Here is a 19,762-nt window from a genome sequence, read left to right as displayed (position 1 = left end):
AGCACCAATGGGAGCAATGGTCTGATTGCATAAACAATGAGGCACTAATTTCTTCATATAGTGTGTATGTATAATCAGCAGTAACCTTATTTTGTAGCTCGTATCTGAGTCAGTACTTCCAGCCCTGGCAATTTATGATACTAGCTGGGTTACATATTTGGATTTCTGTCTGCCTCTTTTAGGTATTTGGTCAACTGCTCCGTTAAGGTTGTTGAATTCAACTTTAGAATTGTGTTGGGTCTGATGAATATGGCAAATACTGCATACTGTGTGGATTAAACAATGGAAGTTTATTTTCTCATAATGCTTCAGGTTAGGAGTTTAAGACTGGGATGCTGGCAAGGTTGGTTTCTTTTGTGAGCCTCTCTTCTTGGTTTGTACATTGTCCTCTTTTCTCTGGGTCTTCACATGATTTTTCCTCGTGTGTCTGTGTCCTGATCCCCTCTTCTCATAATGACATTGGTTGTATTGGATGAGGACTCACCCTAATAACCTTGTTAAACCTTAATTACATCCTTAAAAGCCCTATCTCCAAATACAGTCAAATTTTGGCATACTGAGGATTGGGCCCTAAACATTTGAAGAGGTGGGGAGAGCACAATTAAGCCATTACCACCTAAAAGAGAACAAACAAAAGCTGTTTTTCCAAATATGCAACATAACAAGGGAGTCGGGAACAATCCCTTGTGCTTGGCCTAGACTCATAAGCAGACAGAAGAGTGGGAAAGCTTTATAGTGAAACAAAAGAGAAGACCCTGATGGGAGGCCATTAGAATGAAAAAGCTGTAGTCCTAACTGGAACTCTGAAGCTTAATATTTGTTCAAAAATTGTTCATTATGATCATAAATACTTATTTTCTATTTAGTACTGGCAATACATTACACAGAAATAGAGCTTAATCTTTAAAAGGAGCTAATATCAGTAACTTTTATACTTGTTTTAATTTAAAACTTAGCGTTTATCCATCTTTATTTTTTTCCTTATTAAAAAAACTACAAAATGGACATTTGCAAAGATGAAATTGAGGGAGCAAATACAATTCATTTTAGAGATGTTTTTTGAAGATCCGAAAACAATCTTCATTAAAATGAAAGATATATGGAAACTTTGGAAAACAGAAGTAGACATTATACCTTTATTTTACCTAAACACATATTGCCATTTTTTTTTGCCACATGTATTTTGGTAATGTTTACCGTCAAGCTTTTTGGTACATATCCATCTATGGAATGTGGGAAAGGGACCATTGTAATCATTTCTAATCTCTCTTATTTGTTAGGCTTGTGCTCCACGACAGCAGAAGTGAGAAAATATTCCTGATTGGCCTGCTGTAAAATCTAGGCTGCTTTGCTGGAATCTTCACTTTTTCCCATTTAACTGTAAAGCGGTTTTTATACATAGCTTGATAAAACAAGTGACAAATGTGATATTACATTGCTTCTTGAATTAATAATGCATCAGGGACTGTAGCTGTAATACTTCATGTTTTGATCTAATCTTGAAGAAAGGCTAAGTCAGAACAAGAAGAATTAGACATAATTAATTCACCAGACCATGACAGAACAAAGCAAGTAGTCTAACATTATGTACCATAATATGGATATCAAACAATTTTGGATCAAAGAAAAATATTGTGACTTGCGATTATTCAGCTTGAACAGGAAAATGAAGGCCTTAAAATACTTACCAGAGTAAATATAGACTCTCTTATGTGTAGAGTTATAATACTGTTTATAATCTTGATATTTAATTTGTTAAGCATATGATTATATATAATTTAGCAAGTAGTTGAGTCAATTAAATTTTTTAATTAAAATAAACCACCTTTTAAAGCATCTAAAACATTCATATTTCATTTTTTATAAATTTTCTATAACACCAATAGAACTAATAATAATTTACATATCTAGAGTGCTTAATAATTGCCTGGTATAATTATAAGCATTTTGGGGAGGGGACTCAAGATGGCGCTGTGAGAACAACCCAGGATTGGAGCCCGCGTTGAATTCGCAAACGGTGAGTCAGTGCTGCATTTCCAGACTGATCTTTGTTGCCCACAGAACGGGGAAACTCCCAAGTATAAAAAGACACGGGACGCCAGGCAGTAGGTCTGCCTGGCGAAGCCGGCAGCTGGGGCGGCGGCGGCCGGCCCTACCCAGCAATCCCCACAGGGCGCGCTTGTCCGGGTGCCTTGTTGAACCGGCAACCTGAGACTTGAGAGGGCTGGACTTGAGACTGAACGAGACTTCCACAGTAGCCCAGCCCAGGGGATTGCAGGGACAGATCGCTTGGGATACCCAGTGGGACGAACAAAACCGCGATTTCAAACTATCCCGGGCAGACGGTCCGAGACGCTCTGTGGGGGAGGGGCGTCCACCACTACGGAGGCAACCTGCCCCAACTGATATACACACCCACTGCTGAGGCAGCCAGCCGTTGCCGAGGCAACCCGCCCCAACTGAGATACACGCCCACTGCTGACGCAGCCAGCCGTTGCCGAGGCAACCCACCCCAACTGAGATACACGCCCACTGCTGACGCAGCCTGCCGTTGCTGAGGCAACACGCTACAACAAAGAGACTCCGCCGCAGGGCGTGGCGGAGACCACAGCAGAGCCGGCAGGAACAGCGCGAATCACACAACAGCAGGGCGGAGCCTCGGCAGCCAAACAGTGGCTAGTCTGCCTTTGAGCTGGGCAGGACACCTGATCGGACATCCAAAAATAAAGCCCAAACCCCTCAACACAGAGCATTTGAGAAAAAAAAAAGGGTTGTTTAATGAGCTGTGTTGCAGCAGAATCAAACATAGCAGCCTAACAGCCCTGAATGAACAACAGAGTGCACAGCTCAGCAATTAAACCCCTATAAAGTACAAACTGTCTCCTCAAGCAGCTCCCTGACCCCTCTATATCCAAAAGACTGTCATTAGGCAGGCATCATCCTGGGACAAAGAGAGCAGAAAAAGAAACTGGTAGCATCCCTCGCTGTGCCACGGCTACTAGAGGTGCACCCCAGACAAGCAGGGTCTAGAGCGGACCTCAACAGTCATACAGCGAAGGGGCTAGACTGGTAGAAGGAAAACCAAGTAACAGAAATACTTCATCATCAACATTCTGGGTGTCCACTCAGAGACCCAAACGAAAAGTCAGCAACTACGCAGACGACCAGCGGACAAATCCACAAAGATGGGAAGAAACCAGCGCAAAAAGGAGGAAAACACCCGAAACCAGAACACATCGCCTCCTAGAAAGGACCAAAACTCCTCACCAGCAAGGGAACAAAGCTGGACGGAGAATGACTGTGACGAAATGACGGAATTAGACTTCAGAAGATGGATAATGAGAAACTTTTGTGAGCTAAAAGATCATGTATTAAATCAATGCAAAGAAACTAAGAACCTTGAAAAAAGATTTGAAAAAAGATTCGAGGAAATGATAACAAGAATGGATACCTTAGAGAGGAATATGAATGAATTAAAGGAGCTGAAAAACACAATACGAGAACTTCGCGAAGCAAACGCAAGTTTCAATAGCCGAATTGACCAAGCAGAAGAAAGAATATCTGAAGTTGAAGACCAACTCAATGAAATAAAACGAGAAACCAAGATCAGAGAAAAAAGCGCAAAAAGGAATGAACAAAGTCTCCAAGAAATGTGGGACTATGTGAAAAGACCTAACCTACGTTTGATAGGTGTACCAGAAGGGGACGAAGAGAATGAATCCCAGCTGGAAAATACTCTTCAGGACATCATCCAGGAAAATTTCCCCCACCTAGCAAGACAAGCCAACACTCAATTGCAGGAAATACAGAGAACACCACAAAGATATTCCGCAAGAAGAGCAACCCCAAGGCACATAATCGTCAGATTCAACAGGGTTGAAATAAAGGAGAGAATACTAAGGGCAGCCAGAGAGAAAGGTCTGGTCACCCACAAAGGGAAGCCCATCAGACTCACAGCAGATCTCTCGGCAGAAACACTACAAGCCAGAAGAGAGTGGGGGCCAATATTCAACATTCTTAAAGAAAAGAACTTTCAACCCAGAATTTCATATCCAGCCAAACTGAGCTTCAGAAGTGAAGGAAGAATAAAATCCTTTGCGAACAAGCAAGTACTCAGAGATTTTGTCACCACCAGGCCTGCTTTACAAGAGCTCCTAAAAGAGGCACTACACATAGAAAGGATCAATCAGTACCAGCCATTCCAAAATCACACTGAATGCTAAAGAGCTTCAACATAATGAAGAATCTACAACAACTAACAGGCAAAACAGCCACTTAGAATCAAAATGGCAGTATCAAATTCACACATAACAATATTAACCCTAAATGTAAATGGACTAAATGCACCAATCAAAAGACACAGACTGGCAAATTGGATAAAAATCCAAAACCCATCAGTGTGCTGTATACAGGAAACCCATCTCACATGCAAGGATACACAAAGGCTCAAAATAAAGGGATGGAGGAAGATTTACCAAGCTAATGGAAAGCAAAAAAAAGCAGGAGTTGCAATTCTCATCTCTGATAAAATAGACTTTAAAGCAACAAAGATCAAAAGAGACAAAGAAGGCCATTACATAATGGTAAAAGGATCGATACAACAAGAAGAGCTAACGATCCTAAACATATATGGACCCAACACAGGAGCACCCAGATACATAAGGCAAGTTCTTAATGACTTACAGAAGGACTTAGACTCCCACACAATAATAGTGGGAGACTTTAACACTCCACTGTCAATACTAGACAGATCAACCAGACAGAAAATCAACAAGGATACCCAGGGCTTGAACTCAGACCTGGAGCAAGCAAACCTGGTGGACATTTACAGAACTCTCCACCCCAAATCCACAGAATACACATTCTTCTCAGCACCACATCACACCTACTCTAAAATTGACCACATAATTGGAAGTAAAGCACTGCTCAACAAATGCAAAACAACTGAAATCATAACAAACAGCCTCTCAGACCATAGTGCAATCAAGTTAGAACTCAGAATTCAGAAACAGACCCAGAACCGCACAGCTTCATGGAAACTGAACAACTGGCTCTTGAATGTTGACTGGGTAAACAACGAAATGAAGGCAGAAATAAAGAAGTTCTTCGAAACCAATGAGAATGAAGACACAACGTGCCAGAACCTCTGGGACACATTTAAAGCAGTCTCTAGAGGAAAGTATATAGCAATAAGTGCCCATATGAGGAGAATGGAGAGATCCAAAATTGACACCCTATCGTCAAAATTGAAAGAGCTAGAGGAGCAAGATCAAAAAAACTCAAAACCCAGCAGAAGACAAGAAATTACTAAGATCAGAGCTGAGCTGAAGGAGATTGAGACACGAAAAACCCTTCAAAAAATCAATAAATCCAAGAGCTGGTTTTTTGAAAAGATCAACAAAATAGACAGACCACTAGCCAGATTGATTAAAAAGAAAAGAGAGAACAACCAAATAGATGCAATAAAAAATGATAAAGGGGAAATCACCACAGATTCCACAGAAATTCAAACCATCATCAGAGAATATTACAAACAACTCTATGCACATAAACTAGTAAACCTGGAAGAAATGGATAAATTCCTGGACTCCTGTGTCCTCCCAAGCCTAAACCAGGAGGAAGCTGGAACTATGAATAGACCAATAACAAGGTCTGAAGTTGAGGCAGCAATTAAGAGCCTACCTCACAAAAAAAGCCCAGGTCCAGATGGGTTCACAGCCGAATTCTACCAGACACACAAGGAGGAGCTGGTACCATTCCTTCTAAAACTATTTCAAACAATCCAAAAAGAGGGAATCCTTCCCAAATCATTTTATGAGACCAACATCATCCTGATACCAAAACCCGGCAGAGACCCAACGAGAAAAGAAAACTTCAGGCCAATATCCATGATGAACATAGATGCAAAAATCTTCAATAAAATATTGGCAAGCCGATTGCAACAGCAAATCAAAAAACTTATTCATCATGATCAAGTAGGATTCATCCCAGGGATGCAAGGCTGGTTCAACATACGCAAGTCTATCAACGTAATTCACCACATAAACAGAACCAAAAATAAAAACCACATGATTATCTCAATTGACGCAGAGAAGGCATTTGACAAAATTCAACAGCCCTTTATGCTAAAAACCCTCAATAAACTCGGTATCGATGGAACGTATCTCAAAGTAATAAAAGCCATTTATGACAAACCAACAGCCAATATCATACTGAATGGGCAAAAACTGGAAGCATTCCCTTTGAAATCTGGTACTAGACAAGGATGCCCTCTCTCACCACTCCTATTCAATATAGTACTGGAAGTTCTAGCCAGAGCAATCAGGCAAGAAAAAGAAATAAAGGGTATTCAAATAGGAAAGGTGGAAGCCAAATTGTCTCTATTTGCAGACGACATGATAGTATACCTAGAAGACCCCATCGCCTCAGCCCAAAAACTCCTGAAACTGATAAACAACTTCAGCAAAGTCTCAGGATATAAAATCAATGTGCAAAAATCACAAGCATTCGTCTACACCAATAACAGACTTAAAGAAAGCCAAATCAAGAGCGAACTGCCATTCGCAATTGCTACAAAAAGAATAAAATACCTTGGAATACAACTCACAAGGAACGTAAGGGACCTCTTCAAGGAGAACTACAAACCACTGCTCAACGAAATCAGAGAGGACACAAACAGATGGAGAAACATTCCATGTTCATGGTTAGGAAGAATTAATATCGTGAAAATGGCTATACTGCCCAAAGTAATTTACAGAATCAACGCTATCCCCATCAAGCTACCATTGACTTTCTTCACAGAACTGGAAAAAACCACCATGAACTTCATATGGAACCAAAAGAGAGCCCGCATAGCCAAGTCAATTCTAAGCAAAAAGAACACAGCGGGGGGCATCACACTACCGGATTTCAAACTATACTACAAGGCTACAGTAATCAAAACAGCATGGTACTGGTACCAAAACAGAGATATAGACCAATGGAACAAAACAGAGGCACCGGAGGCAACACAACATACATACAACTATACAATCTTTGATAAACCTGACAAAAATAAGCAATGGGGCACGGATTCCATGTTTAACAAATGGTGTTGGGAAAACTGGCTAGCCATGTGCAGAAAGCAGAAACTGGACCCCTTCCTGACACCTTACACTAAAATTAACTCCAGATGGATTAAAGACTTAAACATAAGACCTGGCACCATAAAAACCCTAGAAGGAAATCTAGGCAAAACTATCCAGGACATAGGAGTAGGCAAGGACTTCATGAACAAAACACCAAGAGCATTGGCAACAAAAGCCAAAATAGACAAATGGGACCTAATGAAACTCCACAGCTTCTGCACGGCAAAAGAAACAGTCACTAGAGTGGATCGGCAACCAACAGAATGGGAAAAAATTTTCGCAGTCTACCCATCTGACAAAGGGCTGATATCCAGAATTTACAAACAACTCAAGCAGATTTACAGGAAAAAAACAAACAAGCCCATTCAAAAGTGGGCAAAGGATATGAACAGATACTTTACGAAAGAAGACATATATGAGGCCAACAATCATATGAAAAAATGCTCATCGTCACTGGTCATCAGAGAGATGCAAATCAAAACCACATTGAGATACCATCTCACGCCAGTTAGAATGGCGATCATTAAAAAATCTGGAGACAACAGATGCTGGAGAGGATGTGGAGAAAAAGGAACACTTTTACACTGTTGGTGGGAGTGTAAATTAGTTCAACCATTGTGGAAGACAGTGTGGCGATTCCTCAAGGCCTTAGAAATAGAAATTCCATTTGACCCAGCAATCCCATTACTGGGTATATATCCAAAAGACTATAAATCGTTCTACTATAAGGACACATGTACACGAATGTTCATTGCAGCACTGTTTACAATAGCAAAGACCTGGAATCAACCCAAATGCCCACTGATAATAGACTGGATTGGAAAAATGTGGCACATGTACACCATGGAATATTATGCAGCAATCAGAAATGATGAGTTCGTGTCGTTTGTAGGGACATGGATGAATCTGGAGAACATCATCCTCAGCAAACTGACACAGGAACAGAAAATGAAACACCGCATATTCTCACTCATAGGTGGGTGATGAAAAATGAGAACACATGGACACAGAAAGGGGAGTACTAAACACTGGGGTCTATTGGGGGGAAAAGGGGAGGGCCAGTGGGAGGGGGAGGTGGGGAGGGATAGCCTGGGGAGAAATGCCAAATGTGGGTGAAGGGGAGAAGAAAAGCAAAGCACACTGCCATGTGTGTACCTACGCAACTGTCTTGCATGCTCTGCTCATGTACCCCAAAACCTATAATCCAATAAAAAACTTAAAAAAAAAAAAAAAAAAAAAAAAAAATTATAAGCATTTTAACATGTTATCACATCACAGAGTAACTTACAAAGAGTTAACAAATTCCCTTTTAGGGTCAAAGAATTTACATCACCAAGCAGATCTTATGAATTAGGTTAATTGACGGTGTTTAAAAAATCAAGATGTTCTATATATTACTGATGAAACAAAAGATTAATGCATCGGTTCTGATAGTGGCTCCTAATTAGATAGCTCTAATCTATTTTAGCTGTTTTCTGTCTTTCAATCAGCAGCTGTGGACACCTGTTGATTACTGCTCCCAGCTCTGGCACCCAGCCCACAAATTCATACCAACTTTGTTTGTCCGCACTAAGCAGCATGCATAAAATGAAGAGGAAATAGATCTTTCTTGACTTTAATGTTTATGCTGCTCATAGGGATCTCCCTACGCATTTAAAACTGTGAACAAAGGCTCCTATGTGCATACTCGAACTTGAATGTTTCATTTCATGTAGTCTGACTTTGGGGATTGGGCCTTCAGTTAGTTATACCTCTCTGGTTCTGTCAGATTATGAGGCTACATGGTATCTTCTTTCTTGCCTAGTGTTCCAAATAATCCCAGAATCCCAAATGCTGAACATAACACAGACCTTTGTAGTTCACTTCATTTATTCATTCAGTTATTGGAAAACATTTATGAAGCATTTTCTATATAACTCATGCCATGATAGCTGTAGCAAATACAATTATGATAACATAGACAATGCTACCTAAAGCCATTTCCTTTAAGAGATAAATGCCTGTTTATTTCCCTCTTACTTGGAGAATATTAATTTCTGTTAGATTTCCTATCCTGAACTCTGTGACATTCTTTGTTTATTTCCTGATAGGAGACCATAAGGTATCATGGATTGAACAGTTTTTAAAAAACTGAATAATTAAATTTTAGTAAGGTCATTCACACTTTCCATTGTGCCATAAAAAAGCTACAAATTATTCATTGATATTTCTACTGTAAAGGAGATCTAGAAAAATATTTTATAATTTATTAGCATTTTTCTTAAAGAGAGTGATTGCATTAGCTATCATACTAAAAATTTGTAGGCAATCTAGTTTCTTTATTTTTCTAGAAAAATATATTTATTGAAATTATTTAAAAGGAAAATATTCGGCTTCATATTTTAATGTACAAGTGCAAGGAACAAAAATTATGCAGACCAAATAGCCCTGAAAACTTTGGGCCTTACCAAAACACTCCACATACATGACATGCTTTAAAATTCAGTGAAAATATATGTTCTTTCCACATTCCTTTTGATATATAAATTGAGATCTAAAGCAGTTAAGTAACTTGACTGAGTTTAACTAAGTGATTTAGTCAAGATGGCAGGTATATTTAATTACAGAAAAGCAAATGAGGCATGAGAGACAGTATGTATCTAACTTGATTCTTGGAATGATACAAAATTATCTTTTTATAAGTTTCTTTAATAATAATAACTGTTGACATTTAAGCCAGGGGTCCACCAGCGTTTCTCTTAGGTCAATATTTTAGACTCTTTGAGCCACGCAATCTTTAACACAATGCTGATCTTGTAGCATAACCGTCATAGTTTTTTAGAATGCAGTAATGTATATTAGTCAATATTTAAACTAATGTGCATAACTGTGTTCTAGAAAACTGTATGTACAAAGACAGGTGGTGGGCTGAATTTGGTGGTCCACGGACCATAGTTTTCTGACTCCTCTTTTGGAACTGGGTCAAATAATATGTGAATTTAGAGTTTGACAGACATTGAGAAATTGATCTATCTAAAAGTTTCAGCAAGTAGGCTACCAATCAAAATAATTGGCACCATCTTCCCATTTAAAATACTGACTGACAAATAGTTAAGATCATTGCTGATGATATATTTGCATTAACCTTAGTTTCTTTATAAAAACAAAAGCCTGGCATGGATTTTAATGATTTATTATAGGATACAATCCCAAGGCTGAGACAAAAATAAAAAATAAAAATATGAGATAGCCAGGGAAATGTAAAAAGCAAACACAAGATAATATTTTCTTCATCACTTTGAAGTGATGTAACTAAGTACCATACATTGAATGGCTTATAAACAACAGAAATTTATTTCTCCTGGTTCTAGAGGATGGAAGTCCAAGATCAGAATGCCCCAATATTGTTGGGTTCTAGTGAGGATCTGCTTCCTGGTTCATAAACAGCATTCTCACTGTGTCCTCACATGATGGAAAGAGCAAGATAACTCTCTGGGATTTCTTTCATAAAAGCATTATCCCATTCATGAGGGCAGTAATGATTATTAGATCATGATTTAATCATAAAGACCCAACACATAATACCTTCACGTTGGTGGTTATGATATCAACATGTTAATTTTGGGTGGACTCAAACTTCGGTCGATAATAATATGTTACCAGGTCGTTTGATATTTTGTAAAGTATATGTGTTTCATGCTCACAACACAGTGCTGAGGAAAATGTATATAGGAAATTATTGCTTCAGGGGGAGTAATGGAAATGCATTTTATTAATTAACTCCCTCTGTTGTCCTGTTTTTCATCTGTCAAAGTTTGTTCCAGGGGATTTTAGTTCTTCTGTACTTCTGAATTGTATCACCTAGTATCTTATGCAGCTTCTGGGAAGCCAGATCTTTTTTCATGTTATTTGGTAATTCATCTGAGCCCCCAGCCTCCAGATATTTTCTTTAGGTGATAATAGCATATAGGCCTCAACAGAGTGGATTGCTTACACAGAATTATGAGGAAGTAAGCGTCCAAAAGCTGGGACATCAGTGTGGTTGAGATAATTTTAGGTGAAGTATAAAATGTATCATCTTTGAAACATTTATAATTGCTTGAAATGTCCTTTCATTATGGCAAGATCCTAAGAGGAAATCTAAAGCCTAATCAGTCATAATATTCACTTCAAGATGGTGGCTAATTTTGATCTTCTAGAGAACTTAAAAAGGTTAACAAATCATCTTTAATCCTTGTTTTTGCATCTCCTCTTGAGCAATTAATTGATATTTGTTATCTTTTCCCTGAATCATCTGTTCTAGATTTCTGAAAACTTGCAAAAGACTTTAGCTTGTCTCAGAGCTTGCCAAGAAAAGAAACCTAGAACTTTCTTTCTTAAGGGTCTGAACCTTTAATTACCACGCTCTTATTGGTTTGTTATTATTGAAATTTCCATAAAGAGTTTTTAAGGAACATGGAAGAATGTGTGAATTCTCTTTACTTTACATGTAAATAAATTTCCCCAATTGATTAGTGTCTTAGTCTGTTTTGTGTTGCTGTAACAGAATAGTTGAAACTAAGAAATTTATAATGAATGGAAATACATTGGCTCATAGTTCAGGAGGCTGGGAAGTTCAATATCAAGACACTGGCATCTGTCAAGGGCCTTCTTGCTGGGCCTTAATATGGCAAAAGGCAAGAGAAGGTAAGAGGGGGTTCAAAATTACGTTTTTACAATGGAACCCATTCCTCCCAGAAGGGTAGAGCCCTCGTAGCCTAATCAACTCCTAAAAGTCCTACCTCATAATACCGTTAAAACAGCAATTAAATTTCAGCACAACGAACTCTCAAACCATAGTAGATGATATCAGTCATAGATCCTCATTATAAGCAGGATATCTAGCCTGAACAGTAAATACATTTTGTCTTCTAATCAATAGCATTAGAACCTAGTTGGTCAGATTGTAGCTATAAATGCTATTTCGGTGAAATTTTTTTCTATGTCCCCCTTAGAGACATGTTGCTCCTAACAATCAGAACAGAGAATGACTTTGTGAGGAGAGAATTGCACAATATGGCCATTTTAAAAGATAAATTATTTCTACTTTTACCCGTATTTTCTCAAGTTGTATTAAGTCACAATCCCATTAAATTGGCCATTGTTTCAGCATATATGCTGTAACCAATAAAACAGTTTCTCAACTCTGACAGTATAGTGCTTGATTTGTTGCCTCAGTAACAGTTTCAGCCATTCAGTTAATAGTTTTTTAAAACTGATGCTAGGTTATTGCACATGGCATAACCAGCGAATCCAATAGTTGTGAGCCTATCGAACCAACTTCTTTGCCATAAAATGAGCTGCTTAATTTCAGACAATGTTGTATGGATTATCATGTTGATGGATGTGTTATTTTGTAAACCTTAACTAAAGCTGTTTAGGGAGGTCTCACGTGTCAAGCCATATTCACACAGTTTATCAAGTCTGCTATGGATTAATGACTTGCATTTCTAGTCAATGTATTTAATTGTAAAAGTTGTATGCCTGGTCTCCATGAGTAACAGTATGATAGCAACGACTCAGTGTCCAATTATACTGGCAAGTCAGACACAGACTAGTGTAAATAACTAAATCAGTCTGGGTGAGAAGGCCCACCATGACATTTATGGCTTTTCTGTGCTAACACTGGGGTGATCTGAAAAGAAACTGGATGCCTTTTAAAAGGTATGCCATCTGTTCTGTTGAAAGGTGTGATCAATTTAGTGCTCAGAGATCTGTTCCCTGAGAGGATTACACTTCTCCATCATGCTACTGAGTTGTCCTGTGTAGGTCTATAATGAAGAAGGTATGCAATTTCGAATTGTGCTATCATAAAGCAAACCATATGTGAGTCATACTCCGGTGTATTTCTCCACCATTAGTTAGTCAAAAGGAACCTCCTTTTGTGAGTATAGTGTGAGTTAGGGAGGTGATATAGGTGTCTATAATTTATAATGCTTTCTAAAGTTCCTTGAGTTTGACCACAATATACTACTCCTAGGCCACAATAGGTTGTTGCTAAGATTGACCAACTTTATGTACCTAAGGACACGTACCTCATTGAAAATCATTCTGTCCCATGGATTGACACTTACTTACTATGGTCCAGTAACAGATGTGAAAATTTTTTACATGTTGAGGAGGAGAAATGGCTTAACCTTTCTCCAGAAACCTATGGACTCATCTCTTTTGGCTCCCCCAAACTCTACACACACTCCTGTTCCAACACAAATTCCTATAGCTTTATAAAATATACAAATTATTTGGGCTGAGTGTTAGAGAAGATTAAATTGCCACCTGGACTTTATGCATTGCCCTCTCTTTATTTGGATTCCACTCAAGATTAGCAGCCTTTTAAATAAACTAAAAAACAACAAACAACAACAACAAAAACCAAAAAACAAAAACCAAAACAACAGGTTGGAGCAGTATTTCCAAATGTTTGCTAGCTACAAATCTAAAGAGACTCACAAAGTGCTGTGCATTTTGCCTAGTGATGAGAGGAGAGAAGAGTAATGGCATCTTTTAACAGAAAAGAAATATTCTGAGATATTTGAGACCAAAGGACCTCCTCAAAATTTTACTTACAATTGGCCTCTGAATCTTTATGTTTTACACCTGCTGTGGTTTGAATTTTTTCTGTAAATATCATGTAGTGAAAACTTAATTCCCCACATCATTTGTTGATGGGATTTAGATTTGGTGCCATTACAGAATAACTAGGATTAGATAAGATCAATAGAATGGGGCCCACAATGGGAGTGGTGGCTTTATAAGAAGAGGAAGAAAACCCTCAAATACAAGGCTATTGCTGTCTCACCAGGTGATACCCTTCATCATGTTAAGACACGGTAAGAGGGCTCTAACCAGATATACCTCCCTGACCTTGGACTTCTCCGTCTCTAGGAACCAGACCTAAATAACTTATTTTCTTTATAAATTACCCAGTCTCAAGGTAATGTATACTTACAGCAAAAGGAAATGGACAAAAATGCTCCCAACTCACTGCCATGTATGTAATTTCTAGAACAATGAAGACATTTCTTAATTTGTTATCAGTAGTCTAATTAAGAGAATATAATCTATAAATGGGCTATTCATGAAATTCAGAAATAAGCAAGACTTCTGAGCTGCTCTGTTAGATAAAGTATGAGCACTCATTGCCATAAGGCAAGACTGTAAAGCTATACTGTTGTCCATTTCTTCTAAAAGTAAGCTGTTTTTGATACTTCCTGTTTATGGATATGGAAAACAAAAGATTCATTAATTAGTAACTTCATGTCAAATACCAGAATCTGTGTTGCTCATCTCCCTAACAATAACTTTGTTAGATTAAGTTCTTTGAGAAAGAAACAATAAGACAAGATTAATCAAATCTTTTATTAGAGAGATGTCTGTGAAAGTAATTGATGGTGGGGGAGGGGAATCAGAAAGTGTGGGAAAGCTGGCAGATCATGAGTTAAGTTGAATTTTCAGGTTTGAATGGATGGTCAGGGACTTGGAAGTGACTTGATTGGAAAATCAGTGTTGAGGAGCTCTGGGAAGAGGTGTGCATATTAGACCTTTCTTAATTGGCAAATAATGGGAAGATATTTGTTTTTCATCCAGATGCTTGCTAAACAGTGACCTCTGCAGTGAATGATTACAATAATCAAGTTGATAGGTTGACTTTTTCCTCAAATATCAGTCATGTTTCCTCAGTTTTTTAAGTGACTTCTCAATGGTTTTATTGAGTCCCATCTTCAAACGCTATCAACATATGAATTTAAAGAATTTAAAAACCACCATGGCACATGTATACCTATGTAACCTGCACATTCAGCACTTGTATCCCAGAACTTAAAGTAAAATAATAATAATGGGAAAAAAATGGGTTTATAAAAAGTGGCCATGGTGGCAAGGATGGAGACTATGCATGGACCCAGCAATGTGGACTTCCACTCACCATGGTCGGCCTGGCTAAAGCCATTGCTCAGTGCTCAATCTGCCAGCAGCAAAGAGCAACATTGAGGCCCTAACAGGTCACTCAGAGGTGATGAGCCAGGTTTCTGATAGCAGGTTAATGACAGGAAAAATTTCCATAGTAAGAGAGGCAGCACTTTGTTCTTGCTACATTTGATACATTGGATATGGATTTGTATTCCCAGCATACAGTGCTTCTGCCAGAAGTGTCATCCATGGGCTTACAGAATACCTTTCTATCATCCTGGTATTTTGCACAACATTGATTCTGACTAAGGAATTTGCTTCATGGCAAATCAAGTGTGGCAATAAACCCACACTCATAGAATTCACCAGTGTTTCCATGTCTCTCACCATCCTGAAGTAACTGGTTTGATAAAACAGTTTGTGATTTGAAGAGCTGGTTACAGTACCAGCTAGGTGACAACATCTTGAAGGGTTGGGAAAAGCTTCTCTAGAAAACTGTCTATGCTATGTATATATGAACTGTTTCTCCCATTGTTAGGATTTATGGTCCAACATTTAGGGAGTGGAAATGAAAGTGGCACCATTCACTGTTACTCCTAGTGAACCACTAGCTGTTCCTGTAACCTTGTGCTCTGCCAGCCTAAATCCCTTAGTTCCAAAAGGAAGGATGTTTCCACCAGGAGACACAACAATGATTCTATTGAAATAGAGGTAAAGATTGCCATATGGCCATTTGGACTCCTCATGCCTCTGAATAAGCAGGCAAAGAAGAGAGTTACTATGCAGGCTAGGTTGATGAATTCTGACTGCTACGGGAAAGTTGGACTTCTTTTTTTTTTTTTTTTTGAGATGGAGTTTCGCTGTTGTTACCCAGACTGGAGTGCAATGGCACGATCTCCACTCACTGCAACCTCTGCCTTCTGGGTTCAAGCAATTCTCTTGCCTCAGCCTCCCATGTAGCTGGGACTACAGACATGCACCACCATGCCCAGCTAATTTTTGTATTTTTAGTAGAGATGGGGTTTCACCTTGTTGACCAGGATGGTCTCGATCTCTTGACCTCGTGATCCACCTGCCTTGGCCTCCCAAAGTGCTGGGATTATAGGCGTGAGCCACCGCACCCGGCTGGGAAAGTTGGACTTCTATATCCACACTGGCTGTATGGAAGAGTATGTTTGGAATGTATCCTTGAAAAACCCTTGCTCAGCAAATGGTCTGTATGGAGAACTTGTTCTCTCATAACATAGACTATTTCTGATGCAGCTATACAATTTCCACTCACCTGCCATCTAGCAGTATGTAAACATTTAAACTTAAAAAATATTTTTTAATAAAATTGTGCATATTTTGGGTATACAACACAATGTTTTTACATACATACACATAGTGAATGATTACATTAGACCTCTAGACTTATTCATTCTACATAGCTGCAACTGTGTACTCTTTGCCCAACATCTCCCCATATCCTCACTTTCTCATCCTTCATAATGACTGTTTTGCTCTCTGCTTCTATAAGATTTTCTGTTTTAGATTCCACGTATAAATGAAATCGTGCAGTATTTATGTCTCTGTGTCTGGCTTATTTCACTTAGCGTTATGTCCTCCAGATTTGCCTATGTTGTTTCAAATGGCAGGATTTTCTTGTGTTTTTCTTGTTGTTCTTGTTTCAGGCAGAATAGTCTGCCATTCTGTGTGTCTCTGTGTGTGTGTATACCACAATTGATTTTTTTTAACTGTCACATAAGTGTTTTTATAATTTACAGTATGATGTTTTGAGGTACATATACCTTGTGGAATGACAAATTGTAGGTAATTAAAGACTGCATTACCCCATAAAGCATTTATAAGATATTACTAAAAAAATCACAGACATTTAAAAAAATCATATTTAACAGGCCTGCTCTTGGGGTTTGCATGTCATATGAAAACAAGTGTTATTTTTTCTTCTGTTAATCTATGTATTTGAAGATTCTATTTACATTTAATTGTACATATAATTCCCACAAAATAATTAGCTATTAAATCAAAAATTGAAACAACACAGAATGTGATATCTGACATTTGACTTCATTTAGATGTTTTGTTGTTTTCTTGTAATTATAAGTAAATGTTACACTAAATTATTCATAGAGGATCAAGGAAAGAGTTAAAAGGCAGAATTAGCCATAAAATGTGAAGTTTAGTTATAAAAAGTTTCAGATGCATTAGATTTTATAGCACATGTGCACAAAAGGTATCAAAAATGTGTGAATACAAGGAACGATAAAATTAAATACATATTCAATAACTTTCAGAGATTAAACTATATACAGAATATGAAAAATACATAATAAAAATTAACATATTTTGGAAGCAAAATGTGTTGAAATTTTTAAATTTTTATGCTTGTATGTGTATTGATACAAAGGTATGCATACATATTTCAAAACTTAAGAACACTACACCCCAGCCTGGATGACAGATGAGACTCTCTCAAAAAGCAAACAAGCCACTTCTACGCCAACCCAAACATGGACTTAAGGACAATTCGCACAAAACACTTTTACTATTTTATTTTAATGTACAGGCAGTGTTTCACTTTGTTACTCAGGAGATCTTGAGCAACTGTTTTCAAGCAATCCTCCTGCCTCAGCCTCCCCAAGTGCTGGTATTACAGGCATGAGCCACTGTGCTGGCCCTCTAATTTCTCATTTAATGTACAGCTACAAAAATATGTTCTACTATTACAGAGGAATATAAAATTCATTTCAGAGATTAGAATATGAAGACTGTTATTTTCAATTTACCAGAAAATTACTCTATAAACTTTAGATAAATAATTCAAATAGAATAAAATCTAAAGCTGACATAATAGATTTACAGCAGAGTACTTTTTTAGAAATAGAAAATATTTTTGCAAGTGCTAAGAAAAGTATGTCACTAAGACTTGATAGAATTATAATAAATATTAAAACATTATTTATAAGAAGAGACACACAGGAAATTTGAAGGTAAAATTCCTCAAAGTCTGAACAATAAAATTATTAGTATAATGAATTAAATTATCGTTTACTTATATTGTTGACTATTAATCAAATAAAATATTTTTTAAAGCATCTATTATATTCCAAGAACCCTACAAGACATTGGGAATATTTTGATGAGTAGGAGAAATTAAAATCTCTACCCTTCATAATTTGAGGATTTTTAATACTGAGTTGCATTAATCAAAAATTACATGTACAGTCCTCTATAACTCTGATAAGTATGATAAAAGGAGGTTGGAGAAGTGGATACTTTAAATATAGCCAATCAAACAAATTACTTCATTCAAAAATAATGAGACCTAATTCCATAAGAAACCACTCTCTGAGTTCCAAATTAAGAGTCCTTTACTTGCTGGCAACCGAGAGATGGATAACACTCAAAATTCTCTTGGCCCCGAGGAAGGGGCTTGATTCCCCTTTATACCTTGATTTCGGTAGGGGAGGGGGAGCCTAGCTGAAGCAGAATTTTACAGAAGCAGAACAAGCAAGTTAGATAAGGAAGCTGGTAATCAGGGGGCAGGAGGTTCCCAGGATTGTTGGTTGCTAAGGGTATTTCCATACAATCACCAAGGGGAGCAGCAGGGGTAGCTTTCCATACAATCAGTTACCAAGGAGGGTATTCACAATAGCAGGTAGACTTGCCAAGCAGGATGCAGTTACAATGGTTACAGGTGCTGTGAACAGTGTGAACCACTTTTAATGATTCAAAGCTTTGATAACCCAGTAATGCACCTGAGGGGGCCGAGGCAGGAAGGGAGAGGCTAGAGAAGGCTTGTTAGGTTTGCAGCTAAGATGAAGTCAGTTAGGCTAGCACAAGCTAGGTTATTACATATGTGTGTATATATGTAATTGTACTTCTGCAATAGCAGGTATGACATAACATTTTTACTTATTGTGTTTCTATATTCTGTACTATATTATGAGAACTTCGATGTTGTAAGTTCAAATTTCCTTAGTGTCTAGCACAAGGGCTATTTCTCAAAGGGACTTATTGTATCTTAAAGAAAATTGGCCGGTTCAACCTATGTCTTGTTATCTTAGGAATATTTTTGTTACATTCATTACAAAAAACACATTTTTTAATGTCTAGAACTAGAAATTTTGTGGAAATCAAGTTGAGTTTATTTCTTTTAATCATATATAAATTATTCTGTATTATATATGATTTTTAAAAATACAGTGGCCAAATTCAGAAGTATTGGTCCATATGTATTCTGAGTTTTCAAATTATAATAGAATTCTTTTACAAGTACACATTTTGCTACACAACACAATTTTTTTATTTTGTGTAGCCAAAATAAAATAAAAGTTGATCTAATATGCACAATAGAGTGTGAATCTATAAAGAGTGAAATTTATAAAGACTGAAAATCCATATATGGTTTAGAAAAGTATTTAGTCCTGGGCAACATGGTGAAATATCATCTCTACCAAAAAATACAAAAATTAGCCAAGTGAGATGGCAAGCACCTGTAATCTCAGCTACTCAGGAGGCTGAGGTGGGAGGATCACCTGAGCCTAGAGAGGTGGAGGCTGAAGTGAAGTGTGAGCACTCCACTATACTTCTGCCTGGGTGACAGAGAGAGACCTTATCAAAAAAAAAAAAAAAAAGAAAGAAAGAAAGAAAAGGAAAAAATAGCTTTATATAGTGATTACATTTTTGCAAGTTTTCTTGGTCAC

The sequence above is a fragment of the Callithrix jacchus genome, chromosome 4, assembly GCF_049354715.1.
Source record: "Callithrix jacchus isolate 240 chromosome 4, calJac240_pri, whole genome shotgun sequence".
Taxonomy (NCBI): domain Eukaryota; kingdom Metazoa; phylum Chordata; class Mammalia; order Primates; family Cebidae; genus Callithrix; species Callithrix jacchus.
The sequence above is the reverse complement of the archived record's forward strand: the minus strand, read 5'-3'. Positions refer to the sequence as shown.